Here is a 27,028-nt window from a genome sequence, read left to right as displayed (position 1 = left end):
ACGTCGACACACGAAAAATTGGTGAACTAAACGCCGTTTCAATTATGGGTAGCACCCTGCTTTCAAGAAATATGGCACCTGTCATTTGCCGCCCCCCCCCTTTTTTTTTCTTTTTCTTCGATATAGATAAAGTAGCTGGTGTATACACTGTGTTGCAACTCCTACTGAATGCTATAATACATGTACCTCGGGCACCAACGAATACAAAATAAAAAGGCCTGGGGACATATTTTGCATCGATTATTCGTTCGAATGTATTTTTTACTTATCATCCGTCGCGCCTAGCTGCCGATTCTGGAGACAACGGGGTCATGGCTTCGTTGGAGACTACGACGAAAGTGTAAAATGATGGAAAATCAACAGGTTCATTAGAGAATACAACCTTTAAACTCGAAACAAAAATCCCTTCATATCATTCATATTTTGCATGCAATGACGTTGAATAAATTGAACTGAGTTTAATTTAATTTTGCGTATGTAAGGCTCTGAAAGCAGTTGTTCTCCACTGCACAAGTTCACAGCCGAGTGCGTTGCCAATTGCTATACATAGACGTAGAATGAAAGCGAACATAAAGATTCATGCAGCTAGCACTCAGCGAGCTTAAAGTGCCTGTATTTTCTCAGGTTCTCCGAGGTTCAGGAGTGAGGCCTCGGACAATGTAGTTCTGATAGATCATTTGCGTATACGCAAATGATATATATGTGAGGATTCAACATTGAGAGTTCACTGAGACTATCTCAAGGAAGACAACTCGTCTACTACGCCATGACACGCAGCGGTGACCGGTACTTCAACAATATAACTAGATCGTCCCCGAGTAACCATCCTATAAGGCGAGATATGCGCTCGATACGACCACAGCTTTCCGCTACGCCCTCAGAACCTCGGGCCGAAAAGCTATACGGCCATCAAAAAAGTTTCAGCTGGCGATAAGTCCAACCATCGTATCCCGCACAAGTCATTCATCCATCAATCCACCCCCTCAGTTTTCTTTCTCCATTCGTTTTTCTTGCCCACCGCCCCGCAACCCGCAGTGTCGCGTGCAGCAGCCGCACAAAACGCCCGCTTATCGCAGCACTCACGCCCCACAAAACTCGGACCGCGGTTTGCACGCGATGCGCGCGCTCCGGCAGAGGGTCATTCATATTGAAGGGGGTCCCGCGACGACCGTGGCGAGCTCTAATAGATTCCGGAGGGTGGGAGCTAAAGCGACGCTCGCAACGCTTCGCTTGCGATATCCCGCCACGGTTCGGGATCCGGTCCGCTTTGACGCGCAGTCAGCCGGGAGGGATGCGCCCTTCTGTCCTATCTGTGCACATTGCGCTGCGTTGGTTACTTTCCCTGGACTTTTTTTTTTTCTGGCGTCGCTCACTCATTCCTTGTGGCACGCGCGCATACTTCTTCTGCCGATCTGAAATCGCCCACGCGGAGCAGTTCCTCATTTTATGACAGGAACAACGAGGAAGGCTCAAGGTCATGTAAAGGGCGTCGAGCATTGCGACATGCAGCGAGACGATTGTCAATGGTTCTGTTTGGCCCGTGGTTGTTAGCTTCTATATGAACAGCTTAGCTATGTTGCGACCAATAGCTACGGCGCCCAAGAAAGGAGCCATATTGTTTTATTACGCATGATGAAAGCTCACTCGCATTTTATTGCGATTGCAATTATACGGAGGCTAGAGGCTCGTTCGTAACATCGCCGTTGGCGTCGTCGTTGCTCTGTCCCGCTCTCACCGGTGCATACGCCGCTCGAGTGCCGAGGGTTCGAACTCATAGTTCGAGGGTCTCGGGTACGCGGGGTTCGTTCGGCCGCAAAAACGACGAAGCGAAGTGAACGCACCATCAGCGTTCCACTCAATCGCCTCAGGGGTGGAGCGAGGCCAGCGTTACGCCTTCCGCGGCTGGCATGACAGTGGTGCGCTGGCATACTATAAGCACACTGGCGTTCCTGCTGAGCTGCTGTGTTCACGCACTGGTCTTAACGGAACGGACAGCAAACGTCAAGTTAACGTGATCTAAAATTCCCCTGGGCGCTTATCCATGCCGACGATTTCCCCTCGGTCTCAGCACGTGCACCATCGAGATGTGACGCCTTCAAGCCACTGGCAGCGCTCCTAATCCGGCCAGCGTTGTGAGACAGCTGCTAGTTGTCAAGGCGCTGCTTCTTCTGTCAAACAGTAGTTGCCGCCACGCCAAATACGTCGCAACTACGCATGGTTAGGACACCGTCCGATGAGTTCGAGAGGCGAAACGCTACATTTTGCTACCGCAGTAAATGCATCGTTCCTTCGCATGAAACTTTCAACTTCTTTCCGGTGTTGTTTTAGAGATCAAATCAAGTATGGTGTTACAGCTACCGGCACCCTCTCATTGGCCGACAAACCCGTGACTAGCATTAGGGTTATATGTATATGCGGAGTTCTTGAAAGAATATGACGTCCTCCATGTTGAATACTGCCGGTTTGTTAAGATTTGAATTCAAACGGAAGAATTAGCCAATGAGAAAAAAGCAGCGGGTGAGGGAGCTTAAGGTTCGTAAAGAGAAGTTCGAGCTTTCGGAAATATGTAATGCGTTTTCGAAAGACATGTATTTCGGCTCATAAATATTTTACCGTCTTATCCATCATTTTCACGTGTGCTGCAATCGCAAGTGTAGCAGGTGCACAAGTTCAGCTATGTGCTGTCTATATGTCGGCTCGAGGGTTCCACGTTTCCTTGCTTCGAACACCGCAAGCAGAGCTCCCTTTCTGTTGGCGGCCCCATCTAAAATTCGTTACGTTAATCTGCTTCGTTCCTCTGTGCCTTCGCTGCTGGAAGGCAGCCCACATAGCTCGCAACATCACATAACACGCGTTTGTTTTTGCCCGCCGGCCTTGCTTCAGAGGGCTGCGGCAAACAACTGATTCACGAGTAGGGGAAAATGGACGATTTGTCGAAGTGACCACATGTTGGGCATGAACTTGGGCAAGTTGTTAATTCATATTAAACAAGGGAAATTGCGCTATAGGCATGCTGCCCGCACAAGCAAAGGGACATACCAAGCGCCGTACTTGTTTTCCTTGTTCGTTTGTTGGTGTTGTTTGTGACAGGGACACCACATGAGGGGCACGGGGCAGGAATAGAAAGAAAGAAAGACAAAAAACAAAGACAGAAAGAAAGGAAGGAAGAGAGAAGGGTTGGTGGTGTGTAAAGGGGACGCGAGCATACAACTATATCCGTGTACGGTAGAGAAATAACACTGTTGAGGAATGTCCGGAAGGTGGCAGAACAGTTATAAAAAGGGTGGGCGGTACACCGAATTTCATCCGGTGCGTTTCAATCAGCCGGCTTCAACACCGGCGCTCCTGCAACGGGCGTGGGGGAGCCACGTGACCGCCGGCGGCTTCGGCTTTGAGCGCGCGCGCCCGAACACACGCAAAAGCGCGGGCGACGAACAAATGGGTGGGTGTCGCCTGCGCGCGCAAAGCGTCCCCGCCCGCCACGCCTGGTTCGCGCTGCGGGTTCCCCGACCCTGCTTGCCGGCGGCTTTCATTAGGGTCGACGCCACGCATCGCTGGCGTGACTGCGCCCCGGACGTCGGTCCCGTCAGCGCCTGCGACATCGCGCCGCGCACGCGCCTGCAGGGCTGGCCGCGCTCTGTTCCACCGACGCCAGCGGCGGCGGCGGCGGCACGCGAGCGCCGAGGGGGGGTTGGAAAGCGGGGATGACGAGCGATGCCCCTCGTGCGCGCGAATCCTCCCCGGAATGATGCCGACGGGCCAAGTGCGGCTTTCGCGTTTTCTAATTACCCTGTGCGGGGGAAGAAAGCTCGTTTCGACTCTGGGAAGCAGCTTTCATTCTTTCGTTCTGAATTACGTTTTTCTTACACTACATTTCAATTACGATTCAAGCTTGTTGACTTTGTCGCGCGTGTCGATGAAATTGGACGATTTCTCGAAGTGATCACAAGTTGGGCATGCACTTGGGCAAGTTTTTAATTCATATTATACAAGGAAAATTGCGCTATAGGCGTGCTGCCCGCACAAGCAAAGGAACATGACAAGCGCCGTGCTTGTTCCCCTTGTTCGTTTCTAGGTGTATTGCCCCTATTACGTTTTAAAGAGTTTATTATAATGAAGGACTTCAGGCCCACAAATTGAGATACCAGAGAGTTGATGCGGATCCCAGCGCGTAGGTGAATCACCATTTGAGGTATTGGTGCGAGAATCCGCACACCTTACCGAGCCCAGACGATGTCACCGACGGTGGTTTCTGCGGCAACACTTCTTTTGGCTCAATTTGCCACACTGTCAGAATAAAACGCACGGGACTGAAAGAGCTTGAAATGAAGTTGTTCGAGAGGCGGAAATTGTTATGCCACCTGAACTTTCCTCGGTGATCGCTGGCTTTCATTGCCTTCCGGGCAGAATTGCGGAGAATTATATTTCAGGCAAATCCGTCACCGCTCGCTCAAACCGCCACACTGCTCACCTCCGTCCTTCTCTTCATCCTTATTGAGTAAAATGAGAGACAAATCACCTTCAATTAGCGAGCAGAGCCTAACCTTTGTTAATGGTGTTCCGAACTTCCCAATAAGCAAATCAGAGGACGGAGCTGTCTAAACTCGGCATACACGAAAAATGAGCATTTCCTGCTACTGCAAACGAAGTATGTATTCTAACAATAGTTCACTTTTGATGCTCCTACCTGTAACATTTAGATGTCAATTGGTGCTAGCATTAAATCACCCACCTCCCTATCTGTGAGCCTCGGTAGCAGTTCGTCATGTAAATGTTACCCACGATAGAGAAACTTTATTTACTCGGTCACAGTCACAGTTCGGCCACTGTTGCTCATGAATAGAACCACACACTCCCACATGATGGAGATGCTTCTATCCGTTGTAAATACTTTTGATTAATCAGAGCAGAATGCCAAGAATCAGGAGTCTGCACCTGCAGTACCTTAACTGCAGTCACGATAGTAGGATCATTGTTGTGGTCACAACTTTCTAGCCTTCAGATAAATTTGAAAAATCATTTAGTATCAGCCTGCCGCATGAAGAATCTAAAGAAGCGCAATTAGTAGGCAACATAACTATGGGCTAAATCACGTCTCAGATGCAGGCATAGATGGAGAAGCGGAACTCACTTTCTTTTGCTATCGATAGTGCTCATCAGAAGATCGACGTTTACTGGAGCTTTTGTTTGACGCTGGTTCATGATATGTAACGCCTCAATTTAAATGTCGCCTGTGACATTTGCTGCTGTAGACAAATTTTTCCGTGTACGCTACTACCTACTACTTAACGGCACACATCTGCGCTGCCCGAATATCTACGCTCTCGTTTTGGCTTCAGTGCCTTTAATTCCTCGTGAGAAACAGTGTCATCTTACGTCTGGGTGTAATCAGCGACTTTCAGTCATTAAGCAGCTACGGAGCTAGTGACATCGTGATACATTTTAACGAGATAAGATCCTGACCACCAGGAGGGAAACTACATTCAACGTCAAGTTCACTTAAACTCTTGTTTTCTCTATTTCTCTAGCGTTAGTATCCTTAGGGTACCTCACACACTTTCCGGGGGATATGTATGTATGTATGTATGTATGTATGTATGTATGTATGTATGTATGTATGTATGTATGTATGTATGTATGTATGTATGTATGTATGTATGTATGTATGTATGTATGTATGTATGTATGTATGTATGTATGTATGTATGTATGTATGTATGTATGTATGTATGTATGTATGTATGTATGTATGTATGTATGTATGTATGTATGTATGTATGTATGCATGTATGTATGTATGTATGCATGTATGTATGTATGCATGTATGTATGTATGTATGTATGTATGTATGTATGTATGTATGTATGTATGTATGTATGTATGTATGTATGTATGTATGTATGTATGTATGTATGTATGTATGTATGTATGTATGTATGTATGTATGTATGTATGTATGTATGTATGTATGTATGTATGTATGTATGTATGTATGTATGTATGTATGTATGTATGTATGTATGTATGTATGTATGTATGTGGTCCCTGTGTAGTCTACAGTCGAATGGGTAGCGCATCGGGCTGCTGTGCTGAGGGAACAGTGTTCGAAGCCAACCGTCTGACCAACTTGTGTCACTGACTGTGTGGCAATGCGTACATAAGTGCCGCGCTTCAACGAACTTCTTTCACACCGACATGGACCACTGTAAATTCGGGACTGGTTAGGTGCCGCTGTTGAATGAAACTCATTGCGGCCGACTTGGAGCGCTGGGTCTGTGCTGTACTTGAATGAACCTCTTTGATCCCCAACCTGGGTCACTGGGTAGGCGCCAGTAGGTGCGTGCCACTGTTCAATGAACGTCCTTGTCGCCAACTTGGGTAACTAGCTATGTGCCACTGGGAATGTGCCGCCTTACTATGACCAAAAAGAACCCCCAAATTTCTCCGATGCTGAGCTTGTAACGGAACCAACGCCACAAGGGTTCTTCAAGGACAGCAGAGCGGCGCATTAGAAGGCTGCGCGACAAATGCACTGGGTATGTATTGCTTTCAATGAACGCCTTGAATTGAATTGAATTGAATTCTGGAGTTTTACGCGCCAAACAATCATTTGATTGTGAGGGACGCCGTAGTGCGGGGCTTCTGAATAATTATGACCACCAGGGGATCTTTAACGTGTTCGCTTTGCACCGGACATGCGCTTTTTTTTTTTGTCGCATTCCGCCCTAATGAAAATGCGGCCGCCGCTGCTGGGATTTGATCCCGCGACCTCATGTTAAGCAGTGCAACACCCTAGCCACTATAAGCCACCGCGGCGGAAGATGCCTTTCACACCAATGCTTTCGCGAGCTGCGCCATGAATGCACTGGGTATGTGTCGCTGTTCAATGAACCTCTCGCTAACTTGGGTCCACTAACGGCAAGTGAGGGAACGATTGCGTTCGCACGAACCGGCATGTGCATTCCGGAGGTCACGCGTATGCTTCGTGGGGGCGGCACTAGTAGCCGCCGAGTGTTCCTAGGGAAGTGCGAAAGAGGAGTCCCGCTGCAGTGCACACCTCGTACATAACTCGTTTCGACGGCAGCGATACATTGCGTTGTTATATTGATTCAGAGAGAGAGAGAGAGAATACAGAGAAAGGCAGGGAGGTTAACCAGAGGTAGTTCCAGTTGGCTACCCTGCACGGGGGGAAGGGTTAAGGGGGATAAAAAGAGAAAGAGAGTGGAAGGGGGAGATAGAGAGAAAGCGAGAGGAGCACTAACAAAGCGCGTACACTACAGAGCGGTAGGGGCGGCGTTAAGTCTATCGTTAAGCCCCTTAGACCGCAGGAACCTTAATAACGCAAACAAGGCCTTCAACGCGGATGTTCTTTCAGAGCACTGACCTAAAGCTTTCAGTTCTGATAGTGGACGATTGTACAACTGGTCCAGTACTCTGCATACCACTTGTCACTGGGTGCTATATCGCCGGCAGACATAGGTAATGTGTGTGAGCGTCTTGTCGCTGTTGCATGTGTCGCAGGTGGGGCTGTTGGTCATTCCAATAAGGAAAGCATATGAGTTCGTAAAGGCAGCGCCTAGCCACAGACGGTACAGCATGGTCTGTTCACGTCGTGGTAACCCAGGCGTATACTGATTCAATGCTAAACAACACTACCGGTGACATGCGTTCTGTCGATTTTTTCTATAATGCTTCCAACTGCCACTTCTGACAGCGTTTCGTGTGGGCCACGTCACATTAGGTTAGAGTGACTGCTTTATGAAGGCGTTATGAATGCGGTGCGCCCTTGCTCCGAACGTCAGACATTGCTGATATGAGCACCCACTTTCTTCCGGCTTTGATGTGACGTTGGCTATACTGCTGTCACGTAAGACGCGTTTATGTTAAGTCAGGCTGGCAGAGCGTATCCCTGACAATTTGCAACTCTGACACTTTAGGAACAAAACTAAGTAACCTCGTCAGCTGTATAGAGCACTTCGTTCGAACTAGCCGTGCCTTAATGCGAAGTGATGAAATATTCAGGAAGGTTAAAACTCTATTAAGCTGCTTTAGCACTGCCGACGCAGAACGTCAATGTTGATGATGAAGCGCGCTAGATGCGGCCTCAATCTCGCAGCATGCGCTATGCAGCGACACGCCGGGCCTGGGCTTGACGTCGCGGTAGCCAGACGACGGCGGCATATCTGCTGCCCGGCAACGTGTAACGTACGCCGCGCTTTCTGCCTGACAACCGTCGTTCTCGTCTCGCCGAGTCGCCGCCGCTGTTGCCGCTGCACTGGTCGTATCGCTACTTTACGTATCGCGTCTTCACGCGGCCTTTGCTCGGTGCGCAAGCTTCGATCACTGCTGCATAGCACACAACGAGGCCCGATCCTTTGTGCACACATGCACACACGCACGCATACGAACGCGCTCACGCGCTGTCGGTTGACAGAATCGCCGGTCCGATCGATGCGTTGCAATTTATGACAGAGCAAGGCCCGGCTCGGTGCATGATCGTAAATTATGCTTTGCTGGTCGTGCAGCGAGGGCCTTCTCTTACAGTAACCGAGCGTTTGTTTTGTTTTGCATGCATCTGCACCGCTAACGACGATGGGTTATGGAGCTGACACACTCGGCGTCGCTCGTCGCAGGCAAGCGCGTCGCAGTCAGGGCGAGCAGTGTTGCTCGCGGCCCGAGTGTTGCTCGCGCAGCGCAGATCGCGTTGTGCAGGCCGCTCGACGAGGCCTCGCCTGACTCACGACGCCTGAGCAAAGTTGATACCACTGGTGTGGGCGCAGAGAAAAAGAATTATACAAAAAAAGAAACAAACAATCTGGACGGCCTTTCCGGGACAAGAAAGTTCGCGTTACCGCAGGCAACCAGTTTCCATCAGTTCGCCTTTGCGTAGCTACAGCTCAGCTTCCTTGGGTGTCTATGTGCAGCAGGGAAATAGAAATGTTCTCGCCGTCTATGGCAGAACAGTTCATTTATTTACAAAATTCTGCAAGTCAATTATGGGTGGCCCAAGCGTGAGTGGGTACAATTAAAATAAGCGTTAACACATCTTAAATTATGTACAATAATATTGTATACATAACACGAGCTTCATACTAAAAATGACACTAAAAGAGAGCTATAAAAGTTCATAACGTTAGTGGGGTGACTCAAGTTGAACAACAGAATCGCAACATGGCACGAATGGGTCGCATGAATAAATACACGAATGCACGCTTTAGGGTCGAAACTAAACTCTTAATTTTGACATAGTACTAGTATTTCTGATTTATAGCGATCTTACAAGCATTTTACCCAGCTTCCGTGTCGTCAGTCACAGCTATTGTCGTCGTGTCCTCGTCACCAGTGAATTCACCAGAAAATAAAATCGCTGTACCCACGCATTACGACCTCAACCATGTATGTAGGCGAGGTATCAACAAACGTGAAGTCATTGCCGTTGTCGCGGCTAGCGTCGTTACAGTTGTCATGATGACCTTGACATCGTCCTTCATAATTAACAAAGGCCGTTTCTAAGTCGTATAGATAAAGCTCTATTTTGAGGGCTCCGTGCGATATCAATTTTTTCTGCGCTCGCTAGGGTTGAATATTCCGAAGCACGCTGAACGCTATACACAAAGTCAAACTCAATGTTTTCAGTTGCATGTGCACGTGACGTGCACAATAGACAGGGCTTCTGCATGGCGCACTAGCAGGATGTTTCACTTCACGCGATAGCTGCTCGGTGTGTGAAGCTGTCCTGAGGGACGGGAAAAAAAGAGAAGAAAGCCGGCAGATCCCACGCCTTGTGGGAACAGATGTTATGCGAAGCAGTACGCAGGAAGATACCACGTTAACGAAACGACAATGAGAGCACCAAGTTTGGAGCAGGAGGTCGTGAGATCGTATCCCGGCCACGGCGGCCGCATTTCGATGGGGGCAAAATGCGAGAACACCGGTGTACTTAGATTCAGGGGCACGTTAAAGAACCCCATGTGGTTTAAATTTCCGGAGTCCCCCACTACGGCGTGCCTCATAATCATAAAGTGGTTTTGGCACGTAAAACCTCATAATTTATTTCTTTTTTTAATGAGAACACCAAGACGTAGGCAGCTGTTTCATGGCCTACATGATACACATGTGATTTTCATGTTATGACCGATCATTTATGTTCATCATACACTCTTGTCATACTATGCAACGTTGGTAGATGCCAAGTTAACGAAACGACCATGAGAGCACCAAGACATAGATAGATTAGATAGATTAGATAGATTAGATAGATTAGATAGATAGATAGATAGATAGATAGATAGATAGATAGATAGATAGATAGATAGATAGATAGATAGATAGATAGATAGATAGATAGATAGATAGATAGATAGATAGATAGATAGATAGATAGATAGATTCAGCCCGGTGCTAGGAAAAGGGTGCAGGAGAATTGCCTGGCAAGCAAAACAACGTAGTTTTCTTCTTGCGGAAGCGCGTGGAACATCACAACTTAATATACACGAGGGTTGCGTGACCAGGGACGCGAAATTATGTTCGTGTGGATTTGTAACTCAAGTTGATTACGTATTCATGTGTGATTAATTATGAAGCACGTGTTCTCGCGAACACGTACGCAACGTAGCATTTCTATATTGAAATACCCGTGCTCCCAGTGTTCCGTAGGCAACGACTAAGACGAACAGCAGCAACGGCAGCAATAGCAAAGACTGCAGCACTTTCTATTCCAGGAAGCAACGCGGAGCTAAACGGCGTCCCTGTGCACCGCTCCCATCGGCTCGCCCCAACGGCTCGTCAGCGGCGGACGCTTTCTCGCAAGCGGGGCATATTATGCCTCGAGCCCGGGGTGTGGCCGGAAAACACAGGAGGCGTCGTTATCGGTACTCCGAGCGCGCGAAGACGGAGATATATATTTCGCCGCGCACCTTCCTCGTTGGACGTCCGTGCGCCGCGACACTCGGCTAAATATAGGAGCGAGGCGTCTTCTCCGCAACGGCCAGCGTCCACAAGGCGGGCACATTGTGCCCCGCACTCCAGCTGGCCTGGCTCGGGAGGTCATCGTCGCCGCCGGCGTTCCCTCGCTTGATGCCGGGCTCTCCTAACAGACGCCAGCCGTCTTGCTTCGTCTCCTCCTCTTGTCCCTTACAGCATCCAGAGCATCGTGCGTACGTTATCTATTTCTCTCGCCGGAGCGCATGAGACAGGCACGTGTATAAACAAGGAGGTTAAAAAAAGAAAGTTGCACGTGGCCAAAACTGCCCAGTATAAAACTGCTCCGTATAAAACACGCTGGTGCCGCATGATAAGCTATATCCAGAGCGCAGCCGTGGCAAGCTTTTAATGAAAGGTTCTGAACTGTCACCGAAATTGCGCCATGCGGGCCATCGCCTTCAATGAGAAACAGGGAAGGCCCCGGCAGAATCGGAAGCCGGCCGAGTTGTCATGGTCGCATGACATCACTTGGCACAGAAAACACGGAGCGATGTACGAGAATTACTAAAGAATCAGCAAACGCGTTCCATATGAAGATCCTGGATGACGTGTGTCTGTGCTGTTAGGTGCTAGGTAAACTATCAGAAGAAATGTTGAAGCATACGACCGGCTTTGATTAGTAGGCCTTCAACATGTTGCTAAATATTTCCTTCTTGCAAATAACATGTTCGTAGTTCTCTCACTCCTGCGCCTTTTCTTCTTTTGTGCTTGTTATTTTTTTCTTTGCACATTAGGTGCGCTGCTTTCTTCAGTAACTTTAGCTGTAGCAATAACTTGGCTCTAGCATCCAAAGCGCACCAATAATGTTTTGCAGTTCCAAGTGTTTTTATCTTTGTAGTTAGGCTTTCATATTTACTACCGTGTGCTTTTATTTGAAGTATACTGTTGTGTTCGAGGTGGGCAATGATTTTGGTAGTGAAATACCTGACGCTACTCCGCTAGAAAGAGCCGAACTGAGGCCATGCAGAGGCTGGATCCCAAACTCGCTTAGTTTGTCGGCAGGGAAGGCGGACCGAAAAACGGTATCCAAGGCATCTTAAAGCTCCTAGAATGTCAGCTGTGTCAACAGCGATTACCATTTCATCAAAAACGCGAGAGTATTGAGACATTTGAAGATTGAATAAGTACGCTGCAAATCAATAATTTACCTTCGCCAATGATGATGAAGACGTGCAAGATGCGATGTAATATGAAATAAGCACTTAGTGGCTATTCAAGTAAACCTTTATGCGGAATTATCAGCTAAGAACTCATTTGATGTTCTTGTCCTGGCCTTCCCGTTGTCGCGGTAGTCTTACTTATTCGTCCGCTGACTTTCTTATTTACGCCAATTTTAGCGTTTGCTTTTCTAGAGTCCATCCATCTGGGAATCTTTTTATTTAACCGCTAAAGTGAGAATCTGATGGTTTCAAATGCAAAACATGTGTTTCTTCATACGTTGGTTCCCGCCCCCCCCCTCCCCCTCTCTCTCCAACACACACGCACCTCCCTCCGTGTGCATGACAGCTGACCGCACACTTCATGACATTTCATGGCGAGTCGCACAGACTGGCTTCATTTTAGGCACTTGTACGTGTTCTCACTTGAGCGTGGCTAAGTTCTAGGAGCCCTGGATGCCACTGCTGTCGTCTATTTCTGGAGTCGGTTCGCAGAGAAGTGCTCAAAGGTGCTACTTAAATTTTCGTGGGACATTTGTTCTGTAGCAACTTTGGAAACATTAACCATATTTCGTCATTATTGGTGCATGTGCTTTGCCATAAATAAATTCTAGCAGAAAGAATGATGGCAGCTGAAATCGCTTTGCTCATTAGGGTCGCCGAGTCGCCGCTAGTGTGGCGAGCTGCACGGACCATTAACTCTAGAAGACGAAACATTGGAGGCAACGATTTTCTGCAAGCAGTGTAATCTTGCATGTTCCAACCTATGCATGTATATACATCCCACAATATCACCACCTTTCTCAACGTCGACACGTGTGCTTTCGCACGAGGCTTCTTGCGCATACTTTTGTTTTGCTTTGTTTTTCACCCCCAGTATTTTTTTTCCACAAATGAGACATTTAGCTATCTACCTTTCGCTCTCGCGCATTCCTTCTTGGTTTTTGGATACTGCTATACATGATAAGTCGAACCATTACACGTCGAGGTGAATTCAGCGTTGACGACAGACACCACCCAGTTCTCGTTACCGTATGAAGGGCTTTGGAAAAAAAAATGTATGTTGTAATACCGTTTTTCAGGGATTTTGACAACGAAGCCCGAGAGTCACATCAAGAACAAAACAGCGTTTCCATTCCTCTTTCCAGGACAGATGCTGCAAGGCAGCTTCGTCACCTGGCACGCAAGTTCTCTTTAACAGAGTAGAACACCACAAATATAAGGTGCACCAGATTGTACGAACTGAACCCTTCGCTTCAACTCCGACCTCCACCCGGGCTTCACCAACGTGGGGCATCGCTTCTGTCGTTGTGGTTGGGAGTGGCTTTCACGAAGGCGTACACTACTTTGATTGGAATGACCGTCAGTGCTGCATGCGACGTCTGCAGCGTCGAAGAGAATATCGAATATTTATTGGGCCATTGTCATCGATTTCAGCCGGAAAGACAAACATTAGCTATCGCGTTGCGACGACTGGATGATTGGCCCTTGTCTGTGTAGGTGCCACTTGAAGACCGTACCCGTAACTCGTCGGCCCACAAAGCTGTGGAGGCACTTTTGCCTTTCCGAGGGCAACTGGCCTACGTGAACGTCTTTGACTCACTCAGGCCCTCCGCGTGCGTGCGCGAGCTCACCGCGGCTTTCCTCCCCCTCCAGCCTCTGTCTATCTCATCTTTTTATTGCCTCTTTCCGGTGCCACAGAGTAGGGTAGCCAACCAGACGCATGTCTGGTTACCATCCCTGTCTTCTTTCTTTATTTTCTTCTCGTCCTGCTTGACAATAAAGGTTTTCTCCTAACCATCGTATTCAAACGCACCAGTGGGAATTAATAAATGACCAGATTTCTGAACTGTTGGACTTTATTTATTGCTATATGTGATTGTCAGTACTTATCCGAAACTTAATGCTCCCTGACGATGTTTGTTAAGCGCTGATTTGAGGCTATAGAAGCTGTTTCAGCTAACTTCTGCCTAGCCCTAGAAAAATCGGGCATGCACTATGCGAATGTACTCAACAAAGTATTGTTGACTGACCTTTCAGAAAGCCAAGGTACTGCTTACTATAAACTGAGGTTAATAAATGAAAACAATACTAACAAAATGTTGGTCCTATATTAAGCACCAAATATTCAATGCCGAAGTTGTAGAGCGTATTCAGGAATATCGAAATGAAATCTTTCCGTGAAGATAGCTGCTGTAGTTTACATTTTGTGGGACTCCAAAGAATGTGCAGGAAATTTGAAAAAATACTGCCACGTGACTACGCAGTTGAGCGTAGCGATAGCAGTGTCCTCACACGTGCTTCGAACGAATAACCTCAACATTTCTCAATACGCTTAATAATCTTTATATTGAAGGTTTTCCGTTTAGGTCAATAATTCCAAAGGATGGTAATTAATTTGTGTTTATTAACTAATAATGCATATAGCGAAAATTCTTCGAGCTACTCAAGACTGCAGTAAATATACTGGGTTGGTTGCGTTCACGTAGCACACACCTATATTTTCCTTTTAAGGCTTGGCATAAGTTAACAGAGACACCCCATGTTTTTCTCACATTGAGAGAAAATATTATAGGAGTCCAAATAAGGAGAAAGCCCTAAGTCAATGTATTCATTGCTTATGTACAAGCTATTAACTAGTTCGGGGTACACGTCGCAAGGACGACAATGATAAGGACAGGGCGATGACGTTGTGGCTAACGTCATCATGGAGCCTGTATCAAATCCCTGGTGGAGACAAGCGTATTGGTAACAGAAAGGGTAAACGTGAATACGATACCTATGGCAGATGCCATGAAAACTAGAAAAGGCAAACAGAAACAAAAATGTCCCCCTAAAACAAAGATGCACACACGTATGTTATGCGAGTAAAAGACGTCAAACTATCATCACCGAAGTAGCACCTCGCGAAGTTGGACTATGACTACAGGCGCGGTCAGTTAGCATTGGACCATGTCAAAAAAATCATATATTCATATCAAATGCAAAATAAAGATTCAGCTTGGCAACTTCTGTTCCTTCAGCTGTTCTTACACATGAGAAATACCCAGCTATGACAAAGAAAAGCCGGTAAAATTGGGATTTAGCGTCTTGATATCACTAGTGGCACGGTGCGGGAGCTAAGTCCCCTGAATGGAACTAAAGGTAGCGATGTACTTTTACCTTGCCGCCGCTACTGCTGCGAGAACCATGAGAGGAGACAGTGAGAAGGTCTGCGTCCCCTAATTGGTTGAGCACCAACACGTGGTATTTTTCGCGCCAATTTCTCTAGTTTTTCTTCTTTTGCGTCTCGGCGCACTCGCCACCACGGCAGTTGGCCGTCGAGTTGCTGCGACGAGGCATTAGCATGGGATTTGACATACTTTGGCTAAATTTCGTGGCTACCCGCGTTATTGAAGAACTCTGTTTTTGTTTCGTTTTATGTTAGGGATAGCTTTTAGGGGTACTGAAGTTGCGAAAGTGTACGAACAGAGTTATTTTTTTTTTGTTCGCGGAGTACGGAGCTCAGGCATGGGTAAGCTTATGCAAAGGTGCAATTCTGGGCGCTCGTTCAGATTTTCTTTCCTCATTTCTCTATCGTCTACAAGTGTATGAAGCCATGGAGTGCGCAGGTTGTGTGCTGTCCCATATCAAGCTAAAAACGCAATACGTGTTGTTATTGTACTACTGAGAGTGCGTAGCTTTGTCATTCCGTGCTTTTGTTAGGCGCTGCAAATACATATCGCAAGAGCGAGAGTCAATTAACGCGCTTTACACTCGCGTTGCAGCGCAAAAGGCCAACATTTGTAAGGTGCTCATTGATGGAAACCATTCCTATGTGTATCTTTCGTCCTTGCAAAGTTTTTGTCCACACATGAAGTACAGGTTGCCCTGTGATGTTTGCGCTTGAGAGCAAGCGGAACCAGTTCGGCATAAAGGTGTAGTTTGTCACAAAGGCACACGACAGTGTCATGACGAAGCGACAACAACACTGGAGATGCTCCGCCTTGATCGCGCACATTTCTACATGACGCTCGCGTTATTTAGGCCAATATGTCAGGCGCCTTACGTTCAGCCATCGTGGTGCTAATGTACTTAAATTATGAAGCTGGACAAGCTGGACACAGACAGCCGATTGGGTACGCGCAGGTATACAAGTATGCACTTTACAGCAACGCGAACACGTCGAGTTGTTGAATCTGTAGGTGCTCATAGTGCTGCACACAAGCAAACGCATCGCCTTACGCGTGTACCGGTGAAACCTTGACTTCATCGCAGCCCTTTCACGCCGGGCAGGTGTCTTTAGATAACTAAATCAAGAATGTGATCAATGCAATCGAAATAACCCGCCAAGCTGCTTGATCCGTGCAAGCCGCAACTGTGTTTTTGCCTGCAGGTACACTGGTCGTGCACGTCATAACACTCAAAGCTCTGTCAGGTGAAGTAACATCGTGTACATTAGTTATACATAATTGCCGAGACAAAGAGCTCTGCACTCAATACTAAGAGGAGTTTGTCCATGAAACTAGCCTCGAAAGGCTTCTCACTGGAAGTAGGCAGCCAACCCGAAGCAACAAAACAAGTGCGCAGTTACTCTGCCGAAAAAGCCCAAACACCGTGTGCTTCTACCACTTTCAGAGCGTTCCATCATCGCTCCCAGCACAGCACACAATAATTGCAAGTCTCAAATACCGTAAACATCCACGCGCGAACAACCAACAACAACTTTTAATGCCTCACCTCGCGTAACTCTATGGCGAAGCCGGCGCGCCCCGTAGCGAACGGCCAAACTGCGGGGGCGAGGGAAAGCGCAAGCGGCGAAGAGACCAGGAAGAAGGAGAGGCCGGGTGAGGAGGAATGTTGGTACCTTTAGGTTTGTGCAGGGGGTTTGGCGAGAGCAGGTTACAAACAAACAAACAAACAAACAAACAAACAAACAAACAAACAAACAAACAAACAAACAAACAAACAAACAAACAAACAAACAAACAAACAAACAAACCGTGCACATGAAGGTGACCGTTTTTTCTCGAACGAACAATTTCCAGTTTCGCTCAATGAGCGTACGTTTAACGGTCACCTTATAGCACACAACCTGAGGTTATGGCGAAAAAAAAAAAGGGAAACAATCCGCTTCAAACTTTTCATGGTTATATTTATCTCCGGTGACCCTCTAAGCACTTCCCCTTTCACTTCGTGCATACAGCGTCAAGCCCCGTATGGGTTTACTTGTACGTACACCCGGCAGCTTCTGGCACACTGCAGCGTTTTCCACTGCGTGCGAAGCGATCGCTGGGCTCGCCAGCTGCCACTGCGTAAACAGGAAGCGCGTACGGCACGCGTCTGACTCGTTGAACCATGAATTGGGCGGCTCGATGCCGTGAGGGAAAACATTCCAGGCTTGTATGTAGTATGTAGTTTAGTGCTTCGTACGCTAGGAAGTGCGTAAGAATATACACGGGCCAGCATTGAGACCGAACATGTTAGCAAAGACGGCTGCAAGCAAATAGTAAACATTAAGGCACAACACTAAATTAGTTTAGTTTGCTGAAATGTCTTTTCAAGCCTCGATATGAATTTATTTGACGGAAAGATTAAGCGTATAAAGTCTAACTATGTCTTGTCTGTGAGATTGAGTGTGTTTGAACTAAATATGAGTTGACTTTGAGTGTGCTTTAGCAAATTTTGCTGTGACCTTCCATTTTATGCAGTTATATGTGAAAAGGAGTAGCAGGTGTCGCTTAAAAGTCGCAATGTCTACTGAACATCACATTAAAAGAATTAGAGCTGGGACTACCAAAGACAGCACTCATCACTGAAAATTTTTGTTTTTACAACACACAAAAGCTTTAGGTTAGCATTTAAGTTAGTGTTAATCACTGTTGAGTTTGTTATACGTAGTTATGCAATTATGAAGATATGTCTTGTGCTATGTATTTATGCGTGGCTTACATGTTAGGCGTCTCGTCCATAAAACTGTCAACTCCTCTGCTATGTTCTCGGAATTATTCGTGCAGTTTTGCTTACTTACAGAATTGTACAATGTCTGAGTGTTCATGTACTCGGTTCTGCGCTTTCATTTACAGGAGTGCCAATGTTCCGGCTGTTTGACTGCACTTAGTGTTTTTTCCCTGCTTTTTTGTGTTCTATTGTGATAACCATTGTATAGACACTCCAGGCGCATTTCTGCTGTCACCATCGCTGTCGCCGTGAGGTTCCGTATAAAGTCCAAGGCCAATAAAATCAGCGCCGCCCACCGTATGCTGTATGCTGTACGTGCGACTGAAAGTCTTTGAGGGTGAGCCGGCGATTACGAGTCAATCGCGAGCACAAGGGAGGGAAGCGTGAAGGAATTGCGCCGTCTTCAGCCGAATCCTCTTGGGGGGAGAGAAGACGGGGGGGGGAGGGGGTGGGGGGGGGGTGGGGCGTTCTACTGCGGGCGGCCCCGCGTAGCCACCTGCGCCGCGAACAGAGTCCACCGCGTGCTGTGTTTCGGCGGCTTAGTTCGCATATATGCGAGACGCAGCGTGAAGGTTAATTCGGTCGCTGCTGTAGCCTCGCTTCCTCACTTCAGCGCTTTGACAGCGAGTTTCCACGCCCATCGAGTGAGATCTGTTCATGTTTTCTTGTGCGGGCGTGACACCATGCTTATTGATTTGGTTAGTATATGACTATATTTGCAAGTGGATAAAGCTCGTAAAACTACTATCCTTACTTCGTATAGCTGTCCACTAAGCTGTTAAGGGCTGGTTCTTCCAGTTTTGTGTATTTAGCGCACAAAACGTGGGCCGATCTATGGGCCGATCCCGAAGATAGTGCAATGCTGGGCCGCCCCGCTGCGGATGTGAAGCAGGCGTTAAGCACTCCCCATACGTGAGCCCATACCGAGGATAGTGCAATGCCGGGCCGACCCGCGGCGGAGGTGAAGCAGGCATTACGCACTCCCCATACGTGAGCCCATTCCGAAGATAGTGCAATGCCGGGCTGACCCGCGGCGGAAGTGAATCAGGTGTCAAGCATTCCACATAGGTCGGCCGATCTCGAGGACAGTGGAATGCCGGGCCGACCCGCGGCGGAGGTGAAGCAAGGGTTAAGCACTCCCAATACATGGGTCTATCCCGAAGCACCATCACGGTGCTTGCTATGGTGTGGGCGAACGGTAAAGTTTAAGGCAGGATATGTGAACAACGTCTGTAGGAGGCGAAACAGAGGGAGAGGAAGACTCGAGTGGGTCAATTTCGTAAGTGACGTCTGCTACACGTCTTAAGACACGGTAAGGTTCGGAGTACCAGGAAAGCAATTTTACAGAGAGTGCAACACGCCGAGTCGGAGTCCATAGAAGCACAAGGGCACCCGGAGTATACATAACGTCGCGATATAATGGAAGTCATAGCGGTGCCTCAGGTGGTATAGCGATATAGTAAGACGATGGTGAGAAATCTCGCATCCCTCATCAAGTCTGGAAATGGCACCGGGGGTGTACTCAGTCGGCAAGTTGGAGCTGGAAGATATGATAGTGCCGATGGTAATGCTGGGTCGCGGTCAAACAGAAGGTAAAAGGGTGAAAAATTAGCGGCGTCGTGACGGGAGGAATGATACGCAAATGTAATGCTCAACGCAACATCTCAGTCTTGATGGTCAGAAAAGACTTACAAGGTATGCCAGTTAACGTACGGTTGGATCGTTCAGTGTCTTCTATCTTACCAGTGACTTCTCGTGGCAAGGCGGGTGTTCCTTGTATTGAAATTATTGAATAAATTTATTTTGACAGTCTATCACCAGATCTTTTTTAGTGTTTCTTTAAGAACGGAAAGATCCATGAATTTGACTATATAAAAAACGAAACAGAACATGTATAAAAGGAAGACAGGTTAAGAAAAGATACCGCACCAGAAGTAGACCAGCATGACAGAGTATCGACAATAATCACCGACATGGAGACTTGTCCGTGTCGATACCCTGGCACGCTGGTCTGCTTCTGGCGCACTATATTTTATTAAGTATTGTGAACCAACTAGCCCAACAACATGTTTTCTTGAAACGAGAGGTGTTATCCGCGTTGCAGCTTGTTTGCTAACGAACATTTTAGGGAGAGTAAAGATGCGACTCAGAGACAAAGATACAAAAGATGGCTATTTCGCCTGAAGGTTATGCATTGAAAGCGATAGCAAGGTTTAGCCTTGCGTTCCAGTTCCTTGTCTCACGTTTTCGCAGACGACATTGCGCGACGCAGCACGCTAGACAGCTGCTGCTGCACAGAAGGAACATCACCCTGCATCGCAACGACGGTGGCGCCAACGCGCCTTGCGCGTCCTTGCAGTTGATATCGCAATAAAACCGCACGGTGTGAACGCTGATGCATGCATATGCCCGTTCACCACTCATTTGGAGGCGTTTCCTGTGTTGACTTGCTTTTAGGGAACCGAAGCAGCGTCCTTGTAGCTGGATGTACCGGATCCCTAATTACATCAATCTGTTAATCACAAATTGCTGTTGCTGGTTTAAACGTACAAGTAATGCTAATAAACTTTCATAATTGGACTTACGGTACTTTCTTTTTCGATACTCTGTCATGCTGGCTTGCTTTCCACATTTCAAATTGATCACCTTGTGAAGCAAGACATGCAGAGGGAGAAGAGATAATGGAAATCCACAAGACAAAGACAATGACGAAGAAATAGAAGACGACGTTTGTATTTACCGCATGCGCAATATGGAGAAGGAAATCGTTGGGTATCCTGTCATTTTGGAGGCTCGCATTTTGAAGCTGCCTCTAATGTGTAAAATAAAGACGTATGTATGCATGTAAGTACGTATGTATCGATAGTTTTTCTTTCTTATCTCGCGCCTCTCGACGCGACAAGCGACAATGAAATATATAAATAATATCGACCTTCCGATCGCGATAAGTCGCGCTCCGTTAGCCTAGCGCTGCTTTCTAACATAAATGAGTTACAGCTTTGTCTTTCCAACTCACATGTGTCTGGCCCGTAGGCTCGGACTTAGATGTGGCACATGGCTTGTTCTGGAAATCATTCATTGCATGGTTGCTCCCCCGCCTGGGTCTGAAAAGACTTCTAGGAGGCCTGTGGCAGCTAGACGCGCAAGAAACCAGTTGAATGTGTTGAAAACTGTCCATCGTGGATAATTCAAGTGGGTTTTTAGACATGTAGAACCCTCCTCCGCCATAATGTGGCCTCGCCGCCTACAGGGTTATCTGATTGAGCTATCTCGGTTGCTCGGATGCTATATTCAGAAGTTCAAATCCTCGAGTGTTTTTTTTTTGTTTTTTAGAACATCGGACTTCTAATCTGAAGACAGTAAGCTCGAATTTATCTCCAGTACACTACACCTCCAGGTTCGGAGTGGCGTCTGACACTAATAAAATTGCTGAGAGCCAGTGGGGCTATACTTATCCAAGTACAACCAAATTAGGAAGGCCCACTAAGCTTCAACAAAAGACAATCACTCACCAGAACAGGGATTGGCCTCCCTCATGCAATATTCGGCCATTTTCTCCCTCATGACCCCTTCAATCAACCCATGGCCCTCAGTCCCCAGCAGCTGCGGAGCACCTAAGGTGGCGTGGCGGTACCTGTAACGCAGCAAAGGGTGTTAACAATATCTGGACTCGTAGATGCCGCCACTGGAAACTGAACCTGGCCACGTTCAACACACGAACCCTTTCGAATGAAGCTAGCTTAGCAGGACTCTTTGAGGAACTATCAGGCATTGTGTGAGATATCATTGGCCTTAGTGAGGTTAGAAGAACTGGAGAGGCTTATACAGTGCTGACTAACGGCCACATCCTCTGCTATAGAGGACTCCCAGATAAGACGAAATATGGAGTACGATTCCTAATCCATTGAACATTCCTAAACATTGAAGAATTCTACACCATTAATGAGAGGGTAGCAGCAGTCGTAATAAAACTAAATAGGAGGCATAGAATAAAAGTAATACAAGCCTACGCTCCAACCTCCAGTCGCGATGATGAAGAAATCGAACAGTTTTATGACGACGTAGAATTAGTGATGAGAAAAATGCAAACTCAGTATTTTTTTCCCCATTTGCTGTAGTCATGCTGTAGTCATAGACGACTTCAATGCAAAAGTGGGCATAAAGCAAGCTGGTGAATAAGCAATTGGCAAGTACGGCATCGATACCTGAAAAACTTGGAGAGATGTGGGTAGAATTAGTGGAAAGGAATAAGCTTCAAATGATGAGCGACTTCATGAGGAAGCGTAGCAACAGAAAGTGGGCCTGGAAAATCCCTAATGGAGAAACAAGAAATGAAATAGATTTCTTACTTTCTGTCGATCCTAGCATATTGCAGGATGTTGAAGTGTTAAGTAGGGCGAAGGGCAGTGATCATAGGTTAGTTAGGTCTAGGATTCACTTTAATGTGAAGAGAGAAAAAGTAAAATTGGTCAAGAAGAAGCAAGCCAACGCAGACGCAGTAAGGGTAAAAGCAGACCAATTTAAGCTGGTGCACGCAAGCAAATATTCAGCCTTAGAACAGAAAGATGAAGACGAGTGAGAGGTAATGAACGAACCGCAACTATATAGACTGGCTGCAGAAGCAGCAATTGAAGTAGGAGCTAACACACCAAGGAAACCAGTAGGTAAGCTCTCCTAATTAACGAAAGACCTGATGAAGAAACGATAAAGATTGAAAGTGTTCAACTCAAGAGATTCAAAAGAATTCGCGGAACTGTCAAAACTGATCAATAAAGAGAAAGTAAGGGATATTGGAAATTATAACGTAAGAAAGACTGAGGAAGCAGTAAAAATGAATCCAGCATGAAATCAATGAGAAGAAAACTTGGCATAGTAGAAGCCAAGATTTATGCACTGTAAGATAAGCAAGGTAGTATGATCAGCAATCTCGAATATATCATAAAATCAGCGGACGGATTCTATGCTGACCTCTACAGTAACCAGAGCAACCACGATACCTCTATTCGAAGTAGTAATGAACAGGTTACAGGGGCTTCTTCTATAACTAGCATTGAAGTTAGAAGCGCCTTGCAAGACATCAAATGGGGAAAAGCGGCAAGAGAAGATGGAAATAACAGTCGATTTAATCAAAGATGGAGGAAATATCATGCTTGAAAAGCTTGAGGCCCTTTACAAAATGTCTCACGACCTCAAGGGTTCCAGAGAACGGGAAGAATGCCAACATACTAATCCACAAAAAGGGAGACTTTAAAGAATTGTAAAACATATAGGCCCACTAGCTTACTTCCAGTATGGTATGAAATATTCACCAAAATAATTTCCAATAGAATAAGGTAAATAGGTGTCATGGATGTGAATAGAATATTCACATCCATGACATCAATCAGGTAATCGAGAAATATGCAGAATACAACCAACCTCTCTATATGGTCTTTATAGATTATGAAAAGGGACTTGATTTATTAGAGATACCAGCGGTCATAGATGCATTACGTAATCAAGTAGAACAGGAGGCCCACGTGAATATTTTGGAAAACATCTACAAGGATTCACCAGCGACCTTAATTCTCCCCAAGAAAAGCAGGAAGATACCTATAAAGGGGTCAGACAAGACGACACAATCTCTCCAATGCTATTCACTGCATGCTTGGAAGAAGTATTCAAGTTTAAACTGGAAAAGCTTAGGAGTGAGGATCAATGGCAAATATCTCAACAAATTTTGGTTTGCAGAATACATTGTCCTGTTCATAAACACTGAAGACGTACTAAAACAATTGTCTGAGGACCTTAAAGAATAAGAGTGGGGTTGAATATTATTATACAGAAGACAAAAATAATGATCAATAACCGGGCAAGGGAACAAGAGTTAAGGATCGCCAATCAACCTCTGGAGTCTGTGAAGAAGTACGTTTACCTAGGTCGATTATTCAGAGGGGACCCTGATCATGAGAAGGAAATTTACAGAAGAATAAACATGGGTTGGAGTGCTAGCGGTAGACATTGTCAGATCCTGACTGGAAGCTTACCATTATCATTAAAAAGAAAGGTGTACGATCAGTGAATCCTGCCGGTGCTAACATATGGGGCAGAAACATGGAAGTTGACAAGGAAGCTCGAGAAGAAGTTACGAACCGCGCAACGAGTGATGGAACGAAGAATGTTAGGCGTAACGTAAAGAAACAGGAAGAGAGCGGTGTGGTTCAGAAAGCAAATGGGGATCGCCGATATTCTAAATGATAGTAAGAGAGCAAAATGGAGCTGGGCAGGCAATGTAATACGTAAGTTACATAACCGGTACACCATTAGGGTAACAGAATGGGTGCCAAGAGAAGGGAAGCGCAGTCGCGGACGGCAGAAAACAAGGTGGGGTGATGAAATTAAGAAATCCGCAGGTGCAATTTGGAATCGGTTGGCTCAGGACAGGGGTGATTGAACATTGCAGGGACACTCTTTCGTCCTGCAGTGGACATAAAATCCGCTCACAATGATGAAGAAGAAGAGTGTGTGCGTGTGTGTGTGCAAGCCACACGACTGTCACGCGCGGACAGATGGCTATTTGGCTGCTTATATTAGGCTCCTTGTTTTCCGCTATCTTCTTAGCGACAATTTAGGTCACGCTCGTTAAGTTCAATAGCTCGCATCTGCGAATCGTTGCCAATGCCGCATTTGCCTTGTCGTTCCGGGTTTGCAAGGCGCTCCCCTGTAAATTGAAAAGTGAAGCGTTAATGCTAGTGGGAATACTCTTTCTTTTAAATTCATTTATTTTTGCTCTTTGTTTTCGCTTGGCCAATACTTTCCTATGGGTAAACGTCCCATAGTTCGCAGTTAGAAAGCATCGTTTCCTTTTCCTTTTTGTTTCTGTACTGCGACGATAGTTGCTACAGAAGTACGAGGCCTGACGTTATGCTGATGAGAGCGCTCGACACATCCCTGGCAGTGGTGCGAGAGCATCAATATGCAGCTTGAAGCCGCGACTAGAACGCCCAGTCACGCGTACATAGCCACTGGTGTTGTTCGTCTTCGGCCCGCGCAACCAAGCGGCGCCAACGGGATCGCCGCCCACCAGTGCGAAACGTTCACACACGACTGAGCCCAAGTGCGAGCTGCCCCAGTCCCGATACATGGCTACCGGCTGAAGTGGAGAGCATTATTCATAGAACATTAAGTCGTATGCAGCAAAAGAGGTCGATAATGTGCGGGTGTCTCACGCGCTTCAGGTGCCACAAAGCTACAAGGAACAAAAATGCTGATGAATTTCCAAATTGTGACATGGCAGAGAGACTAGCTAGGTAATTGGAAGTTCGAAGGAATTCATTCGTAAGAGCTTCTTGGGTTGGGCTATTAGCCGTTATCTTTTGCGTGTTTTGCATAAAGTGCGCAGTAATTCAGCAGCGCAAGCTTGCGTCCGTTACGTCTGAAGCTTCAATATCATGAGTTCGGGGTGCACCTGAGGTGCATCCAGGAAATTCCGAATGAGTTTGTTTCGATAGAGAAAATAGTTCCGAACAGCTTGAGGTGAGCAAGGAAGTACCAGTGCTTTTTCCTCTTTTGAATGCTCAGTAAGGAAGAGATGGTTTTTGTTGAAAGAAGTGCAGAGAGGTCGGCATGAGGTGCATTCCTCTTGCCTGCTGCGCTCTGCGTTGTGGGAAGACAGGGAAAGAGAGGAAGGAAGAACAGCATGATGGGAGGAGATGCAGAGGATATCACCATCTATACTGTATATCGAAGTAGGTGTAAGCACGAGACTATTGATATTGTACCATTTCCTGCACCTTTCTCGCGGGGGCCATACACTGCTAGATTAACCTTCGAAAACAGTGCCTTGTACTGCACTCCAGATCGCCGGACGCAAATGGCAATCACATATGCGCCGCAGGGTTAATGCTACTCGTACTGTTGTCATTAGCATAGCTTTTCTTTCATTAGTCACGAATAGCTTCGGTGCCCGCCCTCAGGGATGCAGTTATGGTGTCTGTGGAAGCGGATTATTTTCCAACACCATTAACATTTCGGTCTCTTCTTTACCTATCATCACAGCAAGCTTTAATACAAAACCACCTCCTTTGAGCTACCAGTGGTCCATCACTTCACAGGCAGGTGCCAATAACTTCAAAGGTAGTTGTGGATACAAATAGTCGCAGTTTTGGTTGAAAATCGGTTCATCGATTGCAAAAGAAAATTATTAGACAGCTATATGAAGTAAAGATAGTAGTTTATTTGGCTGTATAAACATGTAAGCATTCGCTTGCTAACTCAATTGACAAGCACTGTGTCACGCGCGCTTAGGAAAACAAACACATCTATTTATTTCATTTATTTATCTAAGACAGAACCCACAGCGTCAGTGTTGCATTACAGTGGGGGGGGGAGGTTTGCATGCCCGAGCTTTTGCTCCAATCCGTAACCTTGTTCAGATCCTGTCGCAAGGCGAGGCTATCATTTTCATTATGAATAACTTTATATAACACACAATAATCTGCGAATAAACGTACAGGAGATAAAATATCAACACATGTGTCATTAATGTAGATTAAAAATAGGAGAGGGCCCAGGACGGATCCCTGTGGTACTCCTGATGTTACCTCAATGTTATCCGAGTGTTGGCTGTTAAAAAATACTTTCTGGTTCCTTGAGCTTAAATATTCCTTAATCCAAGCAATAACTGATGTATTTAAATGATACCATGATAACTTCTCTACCAATAACTCGTGGGGAACAACATCAAAAGCTTTCTCAAAATCGAGAAAAGCCGAATCATTAGAGCAGCCGTTATCTAATGCACTTGCTATATAATCTGTTAGTTCTGTTAGCTGGGTAATGCAGGAAAAACCCGTACGAAATCCATGTTGCCGAGGACTTAACAGTGAGTATCTGTTTAAGTGGTTTATAATGCTAGTAAGAAGGATATGTTCAAAAACTTTGCAAACAATACATGTCAAAGAAATGG

The 27,028-nt window shown here is 46.4% G+C and overlaps 1 protein-coding gene across 6 annotated transcripts in view; it reads right to left on the bottom strand.

Annotated features, from left to right (window-relative positions):
- LOC135903907 (leucine-rich repeat-containing protein 24-like) overlaps positions 1-27,028 on the bottom strand; it is a 1,007,861-nt gene that overhangs the window by 344,319 nt on the left and 636,514 nt on the right. For 2 of the 6 annotated variants that reach the window (XM_065434365.2, XM_065434366.2), the window contains exon 2: positions 21,594-21,715. The exons of the other annotated variants lie outside the window; for them this stretch is intronic. The gene's annotated coding sequence lies outside the window, so the exon portion shown is untranslated. The remainder of the gene's footprint in view (positions 1-21,593; positions 21,716-27,028) is intronic. 6 annotated transcript variants of the gene reach the window in all.

The sequence above is a fragment of the Dermacentor albipictus genome, chromosome 3 (assembly GCF_038994185.2).
Source record: "Dermacentor albipictus isolate Rhodes 1998 colony chromosome 3, USDA_Dalb.pri_finalv2, whole genome shotgun sequence".
Lineage (NCBI taxonomy): Eukaryota > Metazoa > Arthropoda > Arachnida > Ixodida > Ixodidae > Dermacentor > Dermacentor albipictus.
This window is presented reverse-complemented; position numbering and strand designations above follow the sequence as displayed.